At 42.2% G+C, this 18,729-nt stretch overlaps 1 protein-coding gene across 1 annotated transcript in view; it reads left to right on the top strand.

The window, feature by feature from the left end:
- The window catches only part of unc-13-4A (BAI1 associated protein 3), an 824,271-nt gene that overhangs the window by 355,741 nt on the left and 449,801 nt on the right, over nucleotides 1–18,729 (top strand). The gene's annotated exons all lie outside the window — the stretch shown is intronic.

The raw sequence follows: 18,729 nt of genomic DNA, 5'->3' as shown, positions 1-18,729 counted from the left end.
GAAAATGAAAATCCACAACCTGTTTCCAGCCATCCGACCGGGTCAGGAATGGAACGAATGAAGCTCCCCAACTCCCCTTCTTACAAACGAATGTTTTCCCCAATTTGTCGTCTTGAATTGCAGCTTTACCTTCATATTGTTATCATTCCCACTTTTAAAAACGCCACTCAAACTCATTCGGCTACTGAAGTCATTCCAGTTCATCTTTCACCTGACACGTCGGAACATACCACTTAGTCGAGCAGCTCGTCTCCTTTCTCCCAAGTCTTCCCAGCCCAAACTTCGCAACATTTTAGTAACGCTACTCTTTTGTCGGAAATCACCCAGAACAAATGGAGTTGTTTTTCTTTGGATTTTTTCTAGTTCTTGAATCAAGTAAACCCGGTGAGGATCCCATACACTGGAACCATGCCCTATTTGGAGTCTTTTCAGACACTTATATGACCTCTCCTTTACATCCTACTACAACCCCAATTACCCTCATAACCATGAGCAGAGATCTGTACCCTCTATTCACAATCATATTTATGTGATTATCCCAATGACGATCTGTCCTTACATTAACAACTAGGTACTTACAATGATCCCCAAAAGGAACTTTCACCCATCAATGCAGTAATTAAAACTGAGAGGACTTTTCCTATTTGTGAAACTCACAACCTGCCTTTCAACCCCGTTTATCACCATACCATTGCCTACTGTACATCTCACAATATTATCAAGGTTATTTTGCAGCTCTTCACAATCTCTTAACTTATTTATTACTCTGCACGGAATAACATCATCTTCAAAACGCCTTATCCCTGATTCCACCTCTTTACTCATATCATTTATATAAAACATAAAGGTCTACTCTTAATTATTACAGGGTCAGATAAAGCTTCGCCTACTCTAATTCTGTGAGTTAAATTTTCTAGAAATATAGCCACCAATCCATTCACCCGTTTGTCTAGTCCAGTTGCACTCATTTTTGCCAGTAGTCTCCCATAATGTCCTCTATCAAATGCCTTAGATAGGTCAATCACAATACAGTCCATTTGACCTCCTGAATCCAAGATATCTGCTCTCTCTCTTGCTGGAATCCTACCAGTTGAGCTTCAGTGGAATAATCTTTCCTATACCCGAACTACCTTCTATCGAACCAGGTATTAATTTTGCAAACATGTCTAATATAATCAGTAAGGATGCTTTCCCAACGATTAAATTCAATGCATATCAAATTGACCGGCCGGTAATTTTTAGTGTTATGTCTATCACCCTTTCTTTTATATACAGGGATACTATAGCAACTCTCCATTCACTTGGTATAGCTCCTTCATGCATAAAATAATCAAATAAGTACTTCAGATATGGTACTATATCCCAACCCATTCTCTTTAGTATATTCCCGGAAACCTTATCAATTCCATCTGCTTTTATAGTTTTCAACTTTTGTATCTTGCTGTAAATGTCATTGTTATCATGGGTAAATTTTAATAGAGTTCATGTGATTTTACCAGCACCACATCCAGAATATTTTTCCCTCTAGTTGGTTCCATCACATTCTGAATCAGTTGCCCTTCCCATATTAACTTATTGGCCATTTGTTGGCCTTGCTTTCTGTCGTTTGCATTACCTTACCAATTGATATTTGGTAAATTCAGATCTCCCGCTACAATCACATTCCTTTCCATGTCGTTTTCCACATAGGTGATTATCTTATCAAATAATTCTGAATCAGCATCAGTGCTACCTTTTCCCGGTCTGTACACTCCAAAGACATCAAGTTGCCTATTATCTTTAGAAATGAGCCTCACACCTACAATTTCATGTTTGTTATCATTAACTTTTTCATCGCTTACAAATTCTTCTTTCACCATAATGAACACTCCCCCTCCCACCATTCCTATCCTATCTCTACAACGCACACTCCAGTTCCTTGAGAAAATTTCTGCATCCATCATTTCTCAGTCATGATTCAACTCCTATTACAATATCTTGTAAGTATATATCTATTAAGTTAATTCTATTCCTTTGTTTATAATACTTTCACAGTTCACCACTAATATTTTTATGACATCCCTACTTGACTTTCAGGTCCCTGTACCCTTATCACTGCTCCCTAGACCACCCCGTTTCCCTGAATGTACCTCCCTGTGACCACAATTTATATGTACCACTTCGGTTTAAGTGAAGGCCATCTGAGCACAATCAGCATAAGCTTCAGCCGACTGGGTTCCCCTCGAAATTTCTGTGGACGTGGAGAACCTGGGTGACGCCATTTATTCCATCACGCTTTAATTCATGCTCGTAGGCTTGAGACCACTTCTCATCAATGGCGATATTACTCGTATGCTGCAGGAATGCGTCTCCTTGGTTGCGGTACCTGTCCAGTTTTATGCCAGCCCGTGCATACCGGTGCCATTTCTGTACATCTGTGGGTTGATGTAGAACCCAACGGGACGCAATTTTTCTCATGTTAAAACATTTCGTCAGTATGTGGCACAGTTTTTGATGACTGATACAAACCTCCACGTATAGTTTCCGAATAGTCCATCGATAGTCTACGAAAACGAGACCACTCACGATGTCAATCTGATCTTCAGCACATGTGCAGTACAAATCCGCAGTCTCATTCCGACCCTCACGAAGGGCCTTGACCCATCGTGCCATGAAGTGATTAAAAATAATTCCCTCGTGATAGTATAGACCATTTCGTATGTACAAAATAGTTTCGCATGATCTGAGGGCCTTTTCAGCTTTCAATATTGAAGTTGTTGCTGTGTCCATATAATAGTGCCTTTCAACTGACTGTAAAAATAAACTAACGTACCGATAGCCCTGTCTGCCAAATATCAGGTGGAATACCTGTTCAAGTCGAACTGTCTAGAAAGAAGCATCATCATCATCATTTTGGTGTGCATACTGTGACGGAACGGCCAATTCTGTAGTTTGATGATAAGTCTAGAGCCCGGATTTTTATGCATTAATAGGTTAGAATGCAAAGTTTCTGAAGCGAGCAGCAAGTATAGTGTACCTCCACAACGATTATGCTATGGAGTTTGCATAAACATTAGGGGTACGTCCCATCAGAACTCCTTAATTTATGTTATTCTTGCTACATTATGGAAGAGCGGGTGGCCGACACTTCCTATTAACCAAATTTACCTTGCAATCTAACCTGTTACGGCATGAAAATCCAGGCTTTAAAGATCACATAGTCAGGAACGGCTATCGATGATGGAATTTTCCAGATATGGAAAAGTGATTCAAAGTGAGATCCTTCCAACATGGTATCGCTACATGTTGAACAGGCCGTCCACGAGCTTCGCTAAATCCCAAAATCAATACAACCTTCGGCTCGGAGAAACCCCAAGGCGAATCCAGTCATGCTGAACCATGACATCATGAGAAATCTTAGAGAAGCAGATTCTATAATGCCAGGCTTCACTCTCAACAATGATGGTAGTAATCATTTCTTAAACTTCAAAAATATGGTACACGCTACTGATAATGCAAGTAATTGCCTATCGATAAATGTAATTTATATTTCGCTCCTGACAATCGTCAGGAACGTGTTTCAGACTGCATTCACATCATAGACAGAGGTCAGAGATGCTCTGAGTTGACATTACATGGGTTACCGTGTACATCTCGTTGTCATTCAGAACATATTAAGCTCTTCGAAATCCTCCAACCTTTTGTGTAACGTAATCTCCAGAAGAATCAATCTTCATGGCTGACAAGTAACGAGTAACTTAGGGACTTGTAACCTTGTTGTCGTCCCCTTAACGCAACAATCACTTCATCAATACAGACAATTTACACGCCTATCGTGAAAAAATAATCAAGTTCTTGTTTCAAAATATCATTATCCCTTGAGGAAAGTGATTTCTTGCTAGCAGACATGATTCCTATTGTATATACGAGGTTTTGATTTTAAAAAAGTGTTCCTAGACATCTTGCTACGCTTCGCAATCTGTAAGACCTTCACAAAATCGCGTTTGAACAAATTGGACCATCCTGGATTGACAGGTGTGATGGATGATATGCTAAGAAGGGTACAGTCGTGTACCACTGCAAAGCTATTAAAATACCGAGGTTATCAAGCTAAGAAACGAACACCCTGTTCTTTAGCATACATTCGGATGTTTGTTGCTGATGAACAATTGCAATTGCAAAAATGGTACCCTCACTCACAGCTGATACGATGTTTTATGTCACGAAAGGGTCAGAGCATGGGTGATGCAAAACATTTTTATTGGTATAATTACATGCATATTACCTTGTATCCACTTTCAATGATCTTCAATGGTTAAAAATGAACGTCGTTCATCTTTTCGTTTTCCTTTTTTCCAGTCTATTTTCCTAATATACCTGAGGTCGAGTCTCATATTGCGGCACCAAACACCTCTACCCTGAGTATATTTGCAGGTTTCATTCCTTTCTCAACAATGGCTCACAGAGTTATATGTGGACTGCTTCTTCCTCTGGGTGGATTTGATTTGTCCAATGCTTCCTTGACGAGATACGTCATTATAACTTCATACCATCTCATTCAGCTTTCCTCGAACTTTTCTTGAGCTCTCCTTTAATATGAAATGCCTTTAAAGATTCTCTGATGGTGTTGGTGACGGCAGTAGTGTTTTAAGAAGAAGTACAGCTGGGCAACCTTCCTCTCTGAAAATTAATCAGAAGAAAAGAGGTGCGACCTTTCGTAAAATGAAGGGGTAAAGTACAGGAATAGCCACGATGGGTATGAAAATGAATTACTCCCATGACCTCGCAATGAGGGGTCGGAAGAGAACAAGAGTTGATATGGAAGATGAAAGTGAGGGGCCTCCCCAAAAAACGTGGAAGTAATCCCAAACTCGACTACCCACACTCTCAAATTGAGGGCCCATGAGGTAAACGTTTAGTCAGCTCTCACAAAAAGAGCCGCTTATCAAGATGAGTGACGCCCCCTCAGAATTTCCATTTCATCAACTTCTGTTTTGAAGAATGAAGCCTCTCGTTTTATCACCAGACATCGGAATAAAACATTAATTAGCTTATAAGAAATACTCTTGCCAAATTTCAGCCTTCTACCTTTCTGGGAAGTGTACCACTTAGTGACATTATGCGTAGGGTAGCTACTCCAATTTCACCCGTTAGTAATAACACTTCGGAATGAATCGCTTTCCGTAATTAGCTTAAAAGAAACACCTCTGCCAAATCGCAGCTCTCTACCTTTGTGGGAAGTACGAGAATTAAATACTATAATTAGGGGAGTTATATATATTTCACCCCTTTCATAAAACATCGAATAAATCATCCTTATTTTCCTTAATTAACTTATAAGAAACACCTGTGCCAAATTCAGCTTCGTGGAAAAGTGAAATATTTAGTGATATTTGTTTAGGGAAGTTACCCCAGTTTCATCCCCTTTTACCAAAAAACTTAAGAAGAAATCATGTTTACTTTCCTTAAATAGTTTATAAGTAACACCTGTGGCAAATTACATCCCTCCAGTGTTGCGGGATAATACGTAAATGATAACATGGAAATAATTATGTGGAGATAGACGGCATTTGATTGGTTTAAATTCCTGATATTCCTGCAGTATACTGATCACTGGAGCCATGATCTAAACAGTCGGTATTATATATTACTCCTTGCTTGAATCGCATCCTACTAATTGTGTTAAAATGTCGAGCAGTGGCGACAATGGTAGTGATGAAGACGAGTACAGTAGAAAGCTAAATAAAATGTCAAGTATGTGCGATTCGATTGACTTTGTCTTTATTGTACATTTACGGCAATAAAATTAGCACAAAGTAATAAATCGTGCTTGTTTATCACAGAATATTCAGAATATGTCCAGTAAAAAATTTGCATCTTAATGAAAAATATAAGTAAACTACAATATATCACCATATTTCCCCTCAACACTCCCTGGTGCTAAAAATGTTAAGCAAATATTAGTTTGACCAAAAATCTACAACCACCGGGCGAGTTGGCCGTGAGGTTAGGAGCGAGAAGGTGTGAGCTTCCATCCGGGAGATAGTGGGTTCGAACCCCACTATCGGCAGCCCTAAAGATGGTTTTCCGTGGTTTCCCATTTTCACACCAGGCAAATGCTGGGGCTGTACCATAATTAAGGCCACGGCCGCTTCCTTCCCATTCTTAGGCCTTTTCCATCCCATCGTCGCCATAAGACCTATCTGTGTCGGCGCGACGTAAAGCAACTAGCAAAAAAAATATACAACCTGTTTGTTTTCTGTGCGCTTTCTCAGTTTCCAAATCCACTAAGAAAGAAAAGAAATGGTCCATAAAATGTATACTTCTTGAGGATACAAAGCGAGCACTATGTTCTTAAATATTATAACATTTCTGATATGCCCATATTTCTGTAGGCTCAAAATGTACAAGATGCAATAAAAATGTAATTTATGATAATATGTTGTAAGGAAAGAAACTTCATGAAAGTAATGTATATGTTTTATAAAATTAAGTAACGTGTATTTAATGATAAAATCAAGAAGATTTGATTGCCTCAACTAGTATGTGCTCAGTTAGTCTTGCAAGCTGTCGCGTATTTATTATTTCACTTTAACCTACAGTACTTCTTATACTGCATATCGCACTGTGCTGTAAAGCAGACGTACAAAAATACGTGGACACATTCAAGCCTTTGTAAAGTAAAATTTGTGAGGATATAAAATTATTGTTATGTTTCTCCAAAAACTATTCGAACGGTAAAGGGGAAACGAAGACAGAACGGGTGCCATATTTTTACTTCCATCAAACTACCTTTTAATCACCTGTCACTGAAATTATTTTTATGATGCAATTGTGTAACGTATAGAATCCTACACACAAGCTTGCTTAAGTAGTCTTCACTGAAATGTTAACTGTATATTGTATTGTGAATAACGTGAATTAAAAGAAATAATTAAAATACAAAAATCACTGGCGGAAAAAAGCATCCAAACACCAAGAAAGTGTTGTTCTACATTAACAAATATTGTTAGGCGTGTTTATATATCTGAAAGATGACGTTGATTCAAATTTCCCGCAAATCGAATTAGCGTGGCGCTAGTAGCGGCCCCATGACGTTGCATATCAGGTTTGCTTTAAATACGGGCTGTAATGTGCGAGAGCGTTAGTTACCTTTTTTTTTTTTTTTTTTTTGCTAGTTGCTTTACGTCGCACCGACACAGATAGGTCTTATGGCAACGATGAGACAGGGAAGGGCTGGGAATGGGAAGGAGGCGGCTGTGGCCTTAATTAAGGTACAGCCCCAGCATTTGCCTGGTGTGAAAATGGGAAACCGCTGAAAACCATCTTCAGGGCTGCCGGCAGTGGGGTTCGAACCTACTATCTCCCGAATACTGGATACTGGCCGCACTTAAGCGACTGCCGCTATCGAGTTCGGTCGTTAGTTACCTGTGAGACTGGACGGAGTGACTCTGAATGGGTCAAGAATGCCTTTACAATGACGAAGAGGCCAGTATCAACAGCTAACTACTGTTGAACGAGGCTGTATAATAGGGCTACGTGAAGGTGGATTTTCCTTCCGCGCTATTGCAGAACGACTTGGCAGGAATGTCTCCACTGTGCATGCATGCTGGAAGCAGAGGTCATGAGAAGGTACGCTCGCAAAATGACCGAGCTCCGGACGACCCCGAGGCACCACCGAAAGGGAGGACCGCCGTATTCGGTGTATGGCTGTGGCAGAGCGCACTGCGTCTGCAGCACAGTGAAGCAACGAACTAATCGAAATCGGTTACTCGAAGGACAGCTCCGAGCCAGACGCCATGCGGCGTGCATTCCACCTACCCCAAACTACCGCCGTCTGCGACTTCAGTGGTGTCAAGCGAGACCTCAATGGAGGGTGGAGTGGAGGTGCGTTATGTTTTCCGAAGAAGGCCGGTTTTCCCTTGGTGTCAGTGATGGCCGTATGTTGGTTACAATGAGGCCAGGTGAGCGCCTGCATTCCTTCAGTCTGCGGCGTCGGCACACTGGACCTACACCGGGAGTTCTGGTCTGGAGAGCAATTTCTTATGACAGCAGGAGCACTCTTGTGGTTATCCAACGCACTCTGACATCCATCTGGTGATTCAACCTGTGCTGCCAGTCATGAACAGCATTCCCCTGTGTGTTTTCCAACAGGATAATGCACGCCCCCATGCCGCTGTTGTAACCTAACTTGCTGTACAGAGTGTCGACACATGTTGCCTTGGCCTACTCGATCCCCCGATTTGTCCCCATGGGACATCATTGGACGAAAACTCGATCGTCATCCACAACCGGCATTAACTGTCCCTGTATTGACAGACCAAGTGCAACAGGTATGGAACTCCATCCCACAACCTGTCAGCCGGCACCTGTACGACACAAAGCATGCACGTTTTCATGCCTACATTCAACCAACAGGCGATTATGCCGGTTATTAATGGACCAGCATGGCACATTTACGATGGCTCTTGTCGCGCGGATATTAATCTGTAGTCTTGTACCTTTAATGAATTAAATATGTTACCTCGACGAATATATTGCCAAAATTCCCGTACTCTACATTCCTTATTTCGTGGTGTTTGGATACTTTTCTTGCCAGCGTATACAAATTGTAGACTAAAAATGAAGACCTATAAGAGCGTACAGATGGCTATATGTATTATAGTGTATCCCAGGTTTGAAGGGGTTTGTATGATATCGCCTGAATATAGGATGCACTATGGAGTCGGGTACTGTACGTTACGTGTCACGTAGTTCGTCACCAGGTGAAAAGAGTCAGATTACTAACCTGTGATATTGTAAATAAGGAATCGTGCAAAAATCTGCTTTTTATTTGATTGCGGCAGTGTTAGTTTCTTGCATTCCTAGCTGTGCACTAATGACACAAAAGGCGCGCTATTTTAACTTCAAATTAGATTGGCTTCAACATGCTATTCTTGAATTACCAAATTAAGGTGCTTATCACACTCAATTACTTACCTCTCGTACTTATGATAATGATAGCAGTTAACGTCAATATTATAGCTTGCAGCCCTAATACATTAGCCACGTAGCGAGAAGATTAATTACGAGGTTATTAAACAGATGAGTGTAAACTATCATGATAAAAAATTAAATAGCATTATACAATGAAGCTTACATGTCGTGAAATATTGGCTGTAAAAATTGACACTTGTTTGATTATCGTATTGCTACTCAAAAAATGCCATAAGTAATGTTCACCCATGATTAAATATTATATATTTAATTGTCAGCAAGCCTATGAGTAAAAAATACATGTTAGGTTGCCACATTTTGCCAAACGAAATACGGTACATGTCACTTAAAATACGACATATTCTATGGAATTATCAGACAATGCTAATTTGAGAACAGGATTTAATTGCCTTTTATCTTCCAGGTTTTTGCTATTTGACTTTGCTGTCCTTAAAACTTCGGCATCAGATTTTATCACGGTATGGAATTCTGGACATTTAAAAATCGTGTGGCTATTACTAACCGAGTGCAGCCCTTGTAAGGCAGACCCTCCGATGAGGGTGGGCGGCATCTGCCATGTGTAGATAACTGCGTGTGATTGTGGTGGAGGATAGTGTTATGTGTGGTGTGTGAGTTGCAGGGATGTTGGGGACAGCACAAACACCCAGCCCCCGGGCCAATGGAATTAACCAATGGAGGTTAAAATCCCCGACCCGGCCGGGAATCGAACCCGGGACCCTCTGAACCGAAGGCCAGTACGCTGACCATTCAGCCAACGAGTCGGACATTCTGGACATAATATTTTCATATTTGTTGTAATCAGAAACTCACCCCTCATTAGGGACACTGAGCAACTATCAGCCCATTTGTTTGCCACCAAGGAGATTATGTGATTACTAAACGCGCTCGAACCAGGAAAACTGAGCAAAAAAGCGTGTTATCATCATCATCATCATCATCATCATCATCTGTTTACCCTCCAGGGTCGATTTTTCCCTCGGACTCAGCAAGGGATCCCAACTCTACCGCCTCAAAGGCAGTGTCCTATAGCTTCAGACTCTGGGTCGGGGTATACAACTTGGGAGGATGACCAGTACATCGCCCAGGCGGCCTCACCTGCTATGCTGAACAGGGGCCTTGCGGGGGGATGGGAAGTTTGGAAGGGATAGAAAAGGAAGAGGGAAGGAAGCGGCCGTGGCCTTAAGTTATGTACCATTCCGGTATTTGCCTGGAGGAGAAGTGGAAAACCACGGAAAATCACTTCCAGGATGGCTGAGGAAGGAATTGAAACCCCCCTCTCTCTATACTCAGTTGACCTCCCGAGGCTGAGTGGACCCCGTTCCAGCCCTCGTACAACTTTTCAAATTTCGTGGCAGAGCCGGAAATCAAACCCGGGCCTCAGAGGATTGCAGCTAATCACACTAAGCACTACACCACAGAGGCTGACCTGTTATTCAAGATCCTGAAGTTTACGCACTTCATTGTGCTTTGTACACAGTGCGGCTCACAGTTCACAATCACTTATTCAGAAACTGTATTCGTATTCCGTGTAATGCCAGCTATATTTGTTATGCTGTCCACTTTCGAACAAAACTAGACCGAAATCGTTGAAATTGGTCGATCCGTTCACTAGCTACGCTCCCAAACGTACTGATTGCGCGTAATCGAGCTCTCAAAGAACGGGCCCCGGCGGGTAGAGGTTGTGCCAATGCGCTAAATTTATAGTTGTGATGAGGGTTTGAATTATACCGATAACGTAATTATGAATGTATCATTTATAGTTTGCCAGAAATATCCTGTGAAATACACGCTGATAGTCATAACGCCAACGTTCCCCATATGTCGGCCTGCGAAATGAGACATTGTCATGTCACAGTAATGGCGTATGATACAGAACAAAGGGTGTGGTCTATTGATGATAATTTTTGTTAAAGGGACTAATATCTAGGTCATCACCCGTGGTTTACTGAGCTACGGCGCGTGTTTCTGCTCAGCAGCGCACGGTCACATACCGCACGCATGACAAAATTTACTCGCTTCATTTCACAAGGAACCATTCTTTATTTGGTTTAATGTCACACCGACTCATGCAGGGTTTATATCCGCCAGTAAACAAAACGAGAACTTGGTGAAATAAAGTTCCAAATACACCAGGATATTATGTAGAATTTTACATTTTAACATTTTGCCTGTTTGTTTCACAACGTGGCAAACGTTACGCACTGCTGGGTGAGTGAACTGTGCTGCACGATAACGCAGCCCTCAAGTTAGAATTTTACATGATGGTCGCTTCTAGATCCTATGCGTTAAGTTGGAAAAGAGCATTGGGTTTAAAAATATTCACCTTTAAGTGTTTTTAAATCAGGGATGATTTCACAATTATGGATATTCACTACACCAACATTTGACGTACAAAGCAAAAATATCACACGATGTTTCCTCATTTATGTCTTAGATGTTGAAGAGAAATTGTTATAATATTCCACCTATAACGGTACTGAATAGGGGTTAGACTCAACAACGAAAGAATTAATTTCTTACAAAGTATGTGACGTACGATGTTAAAAATTGACATGATGGTAATTTTCTTTGTCCTAAATGGTAAATAATAAATATTTTGTATTAATTTATTTCAAAGTATGCGGCGTCAAAGTTAAAAAGTGCGCATGATGGTCTTTTTATTTGTCATAGATGGAAAATAAGAAATATTTTAAAATATTCCACCCCTGAGGGTTTTAAATGACCATTTGACGTACTAAGATGAAATTTCAAGTCTTGGGTGCTCTTTCGAGTCATATATGTTGAATAAGAAATCATTTTAAAATATTCCACTCTTACGAGTTTCTTCTGAATTCTCAATCTGAAAATTGGTTGGCAGCAATTCGCCTCCTCCGCTTCTCTCTGTAATCATTTTTTCATATGAGCTTTCTCCTACATCTTCTCTGATCTGTCTATAATATGGCAGTCTAGGTATTATTCTTCCTCTCTTGCCTTGAATCATTCCTTCTATGACATTAAAACTCAATTGTGTCTGTAGAGATCGCCAATTAATAGGCCCTTGTCTTTCTTATTGTGGATAATAAAGAAACTTTTCGCCTATTTTGCTAAGAATTACTTCATTTGTGAGTTTTGCTGTCCATGAGATCTTTTCCACCCTCCTCCAGCACCACATCTCAAACGCCTCCAGACGTTTCTTATCACATGCATAGTTAACGTATCTGAGTCATACAAGGCCACAATCTAGACATAGAACTTTATACTGTACATCTCTTTTTAGTCTCCAGATTTAGATTTCTTGATGTAGGCAGCACACTTTTCTTGTATTAGGCGACCTTTTCCTGTGCAATTCTGCTCTTTATGTCGGCTGGACATTTTCCATCTGAAGTGATTTCTCTGCCTAATTAGGTAAAACCATTTACTTGTCTGAGTAGTAAAGCATTCATACTCACGTCGACTGCAATATGTTGGCAGTTGCATGCCATAATTTCAGTCTTTATATTCATTTCCATGTCATACTTCTCTCTCAATATCTTGTTCATTCTTGCTAATGCTTTTTGTAGTTTACCTTCGTTCTTCTCAATGATAACAAATCTCATCATTTTTACTTCTACTCCAGTGATCTATATCCCCTCCATATCCTATACCTCGATGCCTTTCTGAATAAACAGGCTGAACAGCACTGGTGACAAATTACATCCCTGACATGCTTCTTTCTGTATGTAAGACTCTGGTACTTAAGCATTTAGGGGCCGATGACCTTAGATGTTAGGCCCTTTTAAACAAAAAGCATCATCATCCTTAACCATTTGTTTGTGGTGCTTCTTTGATACGTATAGAGTTCGCAGACGTAGATAGCAGTTGGGATTACAATGACCAGGTAGAGGCGCAGTTTGATGTTAACTGAGATGGAGGATGCCGTACGAAATGGTTGGAGTTACAGAATCACATCTAGGTTTCCAATGCGAAGTCGGACTTCAGTTTGTGTCGCAATCCTGAATGGCGATGCTGCCTGAATAGGTTAATTTGTGGACTGTCTCTAGCTGAGTAGTTCTGATGTTGATGTTTGCTTACATGTCTCCAGCGCCAGAACTTCATGTGCTTCGACGCCGTAATGTTATGCTCGTATCAAACACTGGAAGACACGTGTGTGCTTTCTAGATCATATGGACCTGACACGCCAGCGAAACACTGAATTGATATTGTGACCGCAGGAATGTTTCACATCACTCCTGTGTGTTATTTAACTAATGTTGCTATCTTGGCCTGTCCTATGTAAACATACTCATACCTGCACGTACCCCAACCCTCGGGTAGTATTCCACGCTCACATTGAGGGCCCACGAGATAACACTTTTAGTCACGTCTCACGAAAAGAGCCGCTTATCAAGATGAGTGACACCTGTTTTAAAACTTCTGTTTTAAAGAATTAAGCCATTTTTTTCGTGTCGACTCACTTAACATAACTTTTAAGCTTTTCAGTCCGTCGAACACGAATGTAGCACTTATAAAATTACAAAATACCTGTAAAAATGGACAATTATAAGTGGAATGACATGTTCCTTTCTACAAGGACAGATTGCAATCAGTTACAATCTGCTTTACGTCGCACCGACACAGGTACGTCTTATGACGACGATGGGGTAGGAAAGGGCTAGGAGTGGGAAGGAATTGGCCGTGGCCTTAATTAAGGTACAGACCCAGCTCTTGCTTCGTGTGAAAATGGGAAACCACTGAAAATAATTTTCAGGGCTGCTGAAATTGGGGTTCGAAGCCACTATCTCTCGAACGCAAGCTCAGAGCTGCGCTCCGTTAACCGCATTGCCAACTCGCTTCGAATAACAAATAACTTTTAACCATGCACAAACAGCTTGTTTCAGACGCCCCCTTCCAATGTAGATTTATGCAACCCACAATATTCATTCCGTCCTGAAAACATCTGCCCTGCCGGTATGCTCAGACAACACAACCGGATATCTTAGTACTGGCCGCCTCACCATGATAGGACGCCGTAATGTTATACTCGTATCAAACACTGGAAGACAAACGTGTGCTTTCTAGATCATATGGACCTGACACGCCAGCGAAACATTAAATTGATATTGTGACCGCAGTAATTCTAATACTTGCTATAAGCTTCCCAGTGGTCTGTACGGACCCGTAGTGCACTTGGTAAATGCATGGCGGAGTGGGCGTTCATGTCAGGTGGGAGGTTCGAGTCCGGGGCGAAGATAACGAATTTTTGAAATATTTGTTTAATGCGTACCACACGCAATGTAAGTTCAATACCCGCTTTCATGCGAAGTGTGTGCAAATGAATGTGTTTGTGACCCTAAGAAGGGCCGATTAGTTAGCAGGCCGGACACATACAGACCACAAATAATAGGAACACAATTGCCTGACAATGTTTTATCGCAGCAAATGCTCGATGTGATGATCGTTTTGATTTATGCACATTCGGACCCAGTGTCCAATAGATCGTCTTGCGCGCTGAAGCATTCCAGGTGCAATTGCTCGTCCGTGATGAGTTGCCGGAGCTGGTCTGGTTTTTCCAGCGCTTGAGTGTAAACGACGTTCTTCAAATGTCGACACAAGAAGAAATCTAACGGCGTTAGATCCGGTGATCTGGCGGACCAAGAAACAGGGCCTCCTCGTCCTATCCATTTCCCTGGCAGTTCCTCGTTCAGGTGGTTACGAACGGAAATAATCAAATGTAGTGGAGCTCCATCCTGTTGCAACCCATCGTCAAACGATCGTGCAAGGGCACATCCTCCAGCAGCAGTGGGAGTTCCTGACGGAGGAAATGTAAGTAGCTTGGGTCCGTCCAATTGTTCTCAAAGAAATAAGGTCCTATCAGGCGATCGCCCAAGATTCCGCATCAAACATCACACCCCAATTGTCCGGACTCCAATAGTGCATGTTGTGGCGATTGGCGTTCTCATTATTGTGGAAGCACGAATCGTCCGAGAACAAGATATGCGATACGAATGCTGCATCATTGTCCAGCCTGCCTAATAGCCACCGACAGAACTCCATTCGAGCTTCGAAATACTGCCCATGGGGAACTTGGTGTAGCTCAATATGGTCTAGGTGAAATTTATGTCCATGCAATATTCGCCAGACGGACGGCTGGCTGGTGTTCATCTGTCGTTCAGTCGCCCTTGTACCGATGTGTGGATTATTACGATCTGCTTCCAGAACGGCCTCCTCTACTTCACCCGATGTAACGGGCCTATCGCGGACTGGTGGCTGGTTGAAAATCACGCCTGTTGTCCTTAGGCGTCTTTCGACACGGTGGAATGCCATAGCAGCCGGAATACTGTTCCTGGTACAGACGTAGTGCCTCACACGCGTTTTGTCTTGCTTCCCCATAAATGAGGAGCATGTCAACGTATATTCCTCTGTGGAAAACATGCCGAATGACAGCAGAGATTACAGTACATTCAGGCCCTAAACAACGGAGTATGCGGAGGGCACAAAATGAATAACAGCGTCATTCTACTGTTTGAATGTGGCAAACGTGGGCTGTGTTTACGTATTCAAACATCATACCGATGTAAAAATATTTGAACGATGCAGGACTCAAACCGCCGCTGGCACATTCCGTCGAATGCTAGGCGGGCGCCTAACCATATCCGATACGCTACGCTACACTGCTGGAAACATGCTTGTAGTACGACGAGAGCAGAGTATATACGCCATCCGGCTCGGTGTTTAAGACATTAATTACTGCACTGTTACCTAGTCTTATGCATTCATTCCCCTCTTCGTTACACCCGGTCACGAGGCACGACACATTAACATAGTTATATGGTAAAAGGACGTTGATACATCATTTCAAGGCGCCATGTTTTGCGAACGGATGATATAACGTTTCGCTAGAATTCAGAATCGTGTGCAAAATGTGCTCACTGAACATTAGTACTATAACATACGCCTGCAGGGGAATAGCACACCCTTAACTATGTGCACGTTAGTTGGGCTGCAGCAAACGACATTGGAAGGGGCTGCTGAATCACACTGTATATTGCTTGCTTGCTGATGATGCTTGTTGTTTAAAGGGACGTAAGATCTAGGTAATCGGCCCTGCACATATATTATACTAGTTGAATGCTCGTTCTTCGCAAGGGAGATGAGTTATCTTTAATTTATCAATCACAAAATATCGGAATAGCCTCCTGAGACCCCCAGCATAGTATACTATACCTTAGGTTTGAGGCATGATGTGGCCTTTTGTATTGTCACTTGCTGCATTTCTAGCACATGGTGACATCTGTGGGAACTAGTGAGAACTATCAGTGCAGAAAAAATCAGAATATGCTTTAACTCTTTCCTTAAGCCCAGAACCTAGTTTAAGTCAAATCTTGCAAAAATCCAAGTCCCGGGTCTCAGGAGGATAAAACGACCATACGTTTCTTAATTAGCTTATAAGGAACACCTCTGCCAAATTTCAGCCGTCTACCTTGATAGGAAGTGTGCGATTTACTGATATTGTGTTTTAGGTAGTTACCCCAGTTTCACTCTGTTTATCACAAAACATCGGAACAAAAATATGTTTCCTAATTAACTTATATAAAACACATGCGCCAAATTTCAGCAATAGTGGGGATCGTTAGAAATGTGAGGATGAATGAAACTGTAATTAGAGCAGGTATCCGTTTAATCAGGGGCTGCCTGGCCGAGGCGGTAAAGGCGTGCTCGGTTCACTCGGAAGGACGTGGGTTCGACTCCTCGTCAGGAAGTCGTTAAATTTAAGAATCGAAATTTCCACTTACAGAGGTGCACATGGCCCTGAGATTCATTCAGCCTGCACCAAAAATGAGTACGAGTTTAATTCCTGGGAGCAAAGGCGGCCTGGCGTAGAGCTAACTACTCTAACCCATCAAGTGCCGAGGTTACGGCTACTGGAAGCCTTTACCTTCCACCCCTCCAGGGGCCTTCATGGCCTGTACTGAGATGACTTTGCCTTTGCATTTACCCCTTTAGTCACAAAACATCGGGATGAAACATATTCACTTTCCTTAATTCTTCTTCTTTTCCTTCTTTATCTGTTTACCCTCCAGGGTCGGTTTTTCCCTCGGACTCAGCGAGGGATCCCACCTGGAACTCTGGGTCGGTGGATACAACTCGGGAGGGTGACCAGTACCTCGCCCAGGTAGGAATCGAATCCACCTCTACTCAGTTGACCTCCCGAGGCTAAGTGGAACCCGTTCCAGCCCTCGTACCACTTTTCAAATTTCGTGGCAGAGCCGCGAATCGAACCCGGACCTCTGGGGGTGGCAGCTAATTACACTAACCACTACACCACAGAGGTGGGCCGTTTCTTAATTAGCTGATGAAAAACATCTGTGCCAAATTGAAGCTCTTTACTTTCCTGTGAAGTGTGAGAATTAAATATCATAATTAAATAACTTAACCCTATTTCACCCTTTAATCATAAAAAGATGTCCGACTCGTCGGCTGAACGGTCAGCGTCCTGGCCTTCGGTTCAGAGGGTCCTGGGTTCGATTCCCGGCCGGATCGGGGATTTTAACCTTAATTGGTTAATTCCAATGGCACGGGGGCTGGGTGTATGTGTTGTCTTCATCATCATTTCATCCTCATCACGACGCGCAGGTCGCCTACGGGTGTCAGACAGAAAGACCTGCACCTGGCGAGCCGAACCCGTCCTGGGATCTCCCGGAACTAAAAGCCATACGACATTATTCATTTCATCATAAAAGATCGGAACAACACGTACTTAGTTTCCTTAAATAGCTTATAAGAAACATTGTGCCAAATTTCATCCCTCTACCTTTGTGCAAAGTGAGTGATTTAGTGATATATATTGTGTTTAGGGCAGTTGCTTGATATACGGGCCGTAATCGAAGTGATGTGGTTCGAACATGAAAGTGGTACAGGGAGACAGAAATTGTTGATGAATTGTCTCCCATAGGTCGTCCAAGGGCTAAAACTACATTCAGTGACCGGTACCTTCGAAGTTCAGCTCGAGGAACCAATATTAGGCTTTTCATAATTGACATGAATTCCTTTTATTTTTTATCGCTGAGTGTCACATAAGCCTTGTTCCTGATGATCGTCACCAAGATGTTCGGAGGCACTCTGGTCAGGCTTCATGTCTCAGACACGTTGTTCAGCACATGCAGCAAGGTGGTAATTCCCACTCCTAGTCATGAAGGGAAATTTCACTACTATACAGGGACGACATCCTTCGACCTATAGTAGCACCGTCCAGCACTTTAAAGGAGAATTTGTATTAATGGACGACAATACGCGAATCCATCGTGCGCTTCTCATTAATGACTTCCTTTGTGAACACCATATCGCTCGACTCTAGTGGCCAAAGGAGAATTTGTATTTATGGACGATAATACTTGAATCCATCGTGCGTTTCCCATTGATGACTTCCTTTATAAACACCATATCGCTCGACTCTAGTGGCCACCGTGTTTCCGGATATGAACCCTATTGAATATGGCTGGGATAAATTAAAGAAGGCTATTTGTGTTAATATCACGACCCGCCAACCACTCCACGAGATCTACGCTGAATTATCATTGAGGACTGAGAGCGTTTGGACCAACATTACGTTGATGACGTAGTGGGCAGTCTTTCAAGACGAATTCAGGCATGCATCAATGCAAGCGGATGTGTTACCCGGTACTAAACGTGCTGGTGTGTGCTCTATTCAGTAATTCAAATTGAGAGAGCAAGGCTGTTTTGTTCTAGAGGCTCTCATTTGTTGTCTTATTGGGTAATAAATAACGCTGATATGGT

This window comes from Anabrus simplex, chromosome 5 (assembly GCF_040414725.1).
Source record: "Anabrus simplex isolate iqAnaSimp1 chromosome 5, ASM4041472v1, whole genome shotgun sequence".
NCBI lineage: Eukaryota > Metazoa > Arthropoda > Insecta > Orthoptera > Tettigoniidae > Anabrus > Anabrus simplex.
The sequence above is the reverse complement of the archived record's forward strand: the minus strand, read 5'-3'. Positions and strand labels throughout refer to the sequence as shown.